Raw genomic sequence first — 5,127 nt, 5'->3', positions numbered from 1 at the left:
TAATAAGAACAGTTATCACAGAGTTAAGGCAAAGATTAGAACTCTACGACCTTTATTTTGGGAAGTGGATGTTCCTCTAGTCTGTGGGGTGCTTGGTCCTTCAAGAGATAATTTCTGATGCTTCAGTTCCTTTAAGTCACATCCTTGCTCTTTCTATTCCCTTAGGTGCCATGATCTTGATGAGTTTTAGCTCAGTGATCATGGCAAATCACACCAAACTTAGAGGTTTGCTTGTCCTCAAGCAAAAGAAAGGAAAGGAGAGGAATAGTAGGAGAGACAAATTCGAAATTCAAAAGATATGATGAGTTGAAAAATATATGAGAAGAAATTAAAAAGATTTGAAAATGGTTCAAAAAGATAGATGAGTTTTGAAAAAGATTTGAAAAGAAATTACAAAAAAATCAAGAAATATGTTTAGGATTAAAAAAAATTTTTGAAATTGAAGTTGAAAGATGAGAGTTTGTAACATGTTTATGCAAGAAATCATGAATTGAAATGTGAAAATTGGAAAAAAATTGAATTGAAAACGAAATTACCTCCTCCCCCACAATCCTGGCGTTAAACGCCCAAACGCTGCATGTTTTGGGCGTTTAACGCCCAATTGCTACTTCTCCTGGGCGTTGAATGCCCAGCTGTTGCTTCTTTCTGGCGTTGAACACCAGGAAGTCCTTTGTCACTGGGCATTTTTCTGAACGCCCATGACGCTGTCAATCTGGCGTTAAACGCCCAGAAGGTGCTTCTTTCTGGCGTTTAATGCCCAGATGGCTACCTTTACTGGCGTTGAACGCCCAGTGGGTGCTTCTTTTGGGCGTTCAACGCCCAAAATGTTTCTTGCTGGCTTTTTTTATGCCAGTGAGCTTCCAAATTCCCTTGTAACTTTGTGAATTCAAGCAATTGCTATTTTACCTTGAAGATACTTTGACATATACCTGTAAAAATCAATTAATTAACAAATAAACTTTGTAAATGGATGGGTTGCCTCCCAGCAAGCGCTTCTTTATTGTCATTAGCCGAACTATTACTGAGCTTTAATCAAGCCTCAATTTTGAGCATTCTTGCTCAAAATTGCCTTCAAGATAATGTTTGACTCTCTGTCCATTAACAATGAACTTTTTATTAGAATCATTATCCTGAAGCTCTACGTATCCATATGGTGATACGCTTGTGATCACATATGGACCTCTCCACCGGGACTTCAATTTCTCGGGGAATAATTTGAGCCTAGAATTAAATAGCAGAACTTTCTGCCTTGGCTCAAAGACTCTGGATGACAATTTCTCTTTGTATATTTTTGCATTCTCGAAAGCATTGAGTCTAAATTCCTCTAGCTCATTTAACTGGAGCAATTGTTTTTCTCCAGCTAACTTGGAATCAAGGTTCAGGAATCTGGTTGCCCAGTAGGCCTTATATTCCAGTTCCACTGGCAAGTGACATGCCTTTCCATATACAAGCTGGTATGGAGAGGTCCCTATAGGGGTCTTGAATGCTGTTCTGTATGCCCACAGAGCATCATCCAAGCTTCTTGCCCAATCCCTTCTACGGTTAATTACAGTCCGTTCCAGGATTCTTTTGAGTTCTCTATTTGAGACTTCATCTTGCCCATTAGTCTGTGGGTGATATGGAGTGGCCACCCTGTGGCTAACTCCATAACAAACCAAAGCAGAATAGAGCTATTTATTGCAGAAATGAGTGCCCCCATCACTGATTAGTACTCTAGGGGTGCCAAATCTGCTGAAGATGTGTTTCTGGAGGAATTTTAACACTGTCTTAGTGTCATTAGTGGGTGTAGCAATAGCTTTTACCCATTTGGATACATAATCCACCGCCACCAGAATATAAGTGTTTGAGTATGATGGTGGGAAAGGTCCCATGAAGTCAATACCCCATACATCAAACAACTCAATCTCCAAGATCCCTTATTGAGGCATGGCATAACTGTGAGGCAGATTGCCAGATCTTTGGCAACTGTTGCAATTAAGCACAAACACTCGGGAATCTTTATAGAGAGTAGGCCAGTAGAAGCCACATTGGAGGACTCTTGTGGCTGTTCGCTCACATCCAAAATGTCCTCCATACTGTGATCCATGGCAGTGCCATAGGATCCTCTGCGCTTCTTCTTTAGGCACACATCTACGGATTACTCCGTCTGCACATCTCTTGAAGAGATATGGTTCATCCCAAAGATAGTACTTTGCATCCGTGATCAACTTCTTTGATTGCTGCCTACTGCACTCTTTGGGTATGAACCTTACTGCCTTATAGTTTGCAATGTCTGCAAACCATGGCACTTCCTGGATGGCAAAGAGTTGCTCATCCGGAAAGGTTTCAGAGATCTCAGTAAGAGGGAGGGACGCCCCTTCTACTGGTTCTATTCGGGACAGGTGATCTGCTACTTGGTTTTCTGTCTCTTTTCTGTCTCTTATTTCTATATCAAACTCTTGCAGAAGCAACACCCATCTGATAAGTCTGGGTTTTGAATCCTGCTTTGTGAGTAGATATTTAAGAGCAGCATGATCAGTGTACACAATCACTTAAATAGGATTTAAACTTGTCAATAGCGTAAACCACTGCAAGCAGCTCTTTTTCTGTGGTTGTGTAATTCTTCTGTACGTCATTTAAAACACGACTGGCATAGTAAATGACGTGCAGAAGCTTGTCATGTCTCTGTCCCAACACTGCACCAATGGCATGGTCACTGGCATCACACATTAGTTCAAATGGCAATGTCCAGTTTGGTGCAGAGATGATTGGTGTTGAGACCAATTTAGCTTTCAGAGTTTCAAATGCCTGCAGACACTCCTTATCAAAGAAAAATGGCGTGTCAGCAGCTAGCAGGTTGCTCAGAGGTTTGGCGATTTTTGAAAAATCCTTTATAAACCTCCTATAGAATCCTGCATGTCCCAGAAAGCTTCTGATTGCCTTAACATTGGCAGGTGGTGGTAATTTTTCAATTACCTCTACCTTAGCTTGATCCACCTCTATTCCCTTGTTCGAAATTCTGTGCCCAAGGACAATTCCTTCAGTTACCATAAAGTGACATTTCTCCCAGTTTAAAACCAGGTTAGTCTCTTGGCATCTCTTTAGAACAAGTGCTAGATGGTTAAGACAGGAGCTGAATGACTCTCCAAATACTGAAAAGTCATCCATGAAGACTTCCAAAAATTTTTCCACCATATCAGAGAAAATTGAGAGCATGCACTTCTAAAAGGTTGCAGGTGCATTGCACAGGCCAAATGGCATCCTTCTGTATGCAAATACTCCAGATGGACATGTGAATGCCGTTTTCTCTTGATCCTGGGGATCTACTGCAATTTGATTATAACCTGAATATCCATCCAGGAAGCAGTAGAATTCATGACCTGCTAGTCTTTCTAGCATCTGGTCTATGAATGGTAAAGGAAAATGATCCTTTCTGGTGGCTGTATTGAGCCTTCTATAATCAATACACATACGCCACCCTGTAACTGTTCTTGTTAGAACAAGTTCATTTTTTTCATTATGAACCACTGTCATGCCTCCCTTCTTAGGGACGACTTGAACTGGGCTTACCCAGGGGCTATCAGAAATAGGATAAATAATCCTAGCCTCTAGTAATTTAGTGACCTCCTTCTGCACCACTTCCTTCATGGCTGGATTCAGCCGCCTTTCTGGTTGGACCACTAGCTTAGCGTCACCCTCCAATAAGATCTTGTGCATGCATCTGACTGGGCTAATGCCCTTAAGATCACTGATGGACCACCCAATAGCTGTCTTGTGTGTCTTTAGCACTTGAATTAGTGCTTCCTCTTCCTGTGGCTCTAAGGTAGAGCTTATGATTACAGGAAAGGTATCACATTCTCCCAGAAATGCATATTTCAGAGATGGTGGTAATGGTTTGAGCTCGTCCTGAGGGATTTTCAGAGGTTCTATTATTCTCTCTGATTCCTCCAGATCAGGCTGAACATCTTTAAAGATGTCCTCTAGCTCTGATTCGAGAGTCTCAGTCATATTGACCTCTCTTACCAGAGAGTCAATAATATCAACACTCATGCAGTCATTTGGGGTGTCTAGATGTTGCATGGATTTGACAACATTCAACTTGAACTCCTCCTCATTGACTCTCAGGGTTACTTCCCCTTTTTGGACGTCAATGAGGGTTCGGATCTGACCATAATGTCCAACTATAGGTCTTACCAAAAGTCCCTTAACACATATGTGTTCCCTAAAGAAGAATTCTTGAATAGCAAACAACCAGTTCAGATATTCACGATACTGGATTCGAACCAGTACCAAGCTACTTCCCCTTGATGTAGACCGCGAGTCAATTCCTTATGTGGAGGGCAGAGACCTCTTTTTTCCTATTTGTGATAATAGATGCAGGTATTAAGTTGATACTTGCCCCAAGATCACATAGAGCTTGCTTGGTACAAGTACCCTCTAATGTGCATGGTATCATAAAGCTTCCGGGATCCTTAAGCTTCTCAGGTAAGCTTTCCAGGATAACTGTACTGCATTCTTCAGTGAGGTAAACTTTTTCAGTTTCCCTCCAATCCTTCTTATGACTTAAGATCTCTTTCATGAACTTGGCATAAGAGGGTATTTGCTCAAGTGCTTCTGCAAACGGAATCTTTATTTCAAGAGTCATGAGATAGTCTGCAAAGTGGGCAAATTGCTTATCCTGTTTCGCTTGGTGGAGTTTTTGAGGATAAGGCATTTTGGCTTTGTATTCCTCAACCTTAGTTGCTGCAGGTTTATTACCTGTAGAAGTGAGTTGGGAAGCCTTTTTAGAAGGGTTGTTATCAGCACTTGTATGTGTCTGATCCCCCACTGGCATTTGAATGCCAGGGGTGAAAGCTGGAGTGGCGTTAGACGCCAGCTCCTTGCCTGTTTCTGGCGTCTAAACACCAGAACTGTGCTCCCTTTGGGCGTTCAACGCCAAGTCCTTGCTTGTTTCTGGCGTTGAACGCCAGGAATGAGCATGGTTTGGGCATTCAGCGCCAGCATTATTCCTCTCTGGGCTCTGATTGTCCTCAGAGGGATTTTGGTTAGCCATTTGTTCATTTCTTGGCTTCTTGCTGCCTTGAAGTGAGGTATTTAATGTTTTCCCACTTCTTAATTGAACTGCTTGGCATTCTTCTGTTATTTGTT

This window comes from Arachis duranensis, chromosome 10 (assembly GCF_000817695.3).
Source record: "Arachis duranensis cultivar V14167 chromosome 10, aradu.V14167.gnm2.J7QH, whole genome shotgun sequence".
In the NCBI taxonomy this organism is placed as follows: domain Eukaryota; kingdom Viridiplantae; phylum Streptophyta; class Magnoliopsida; order Fabales; family Fabaceae; genus Arachis; species Arachis duranensis.
The sequence above is the reverse complement of the archived record's forward strand: the minus strand, read 5'-3'. Positions refer to the sequence as shown.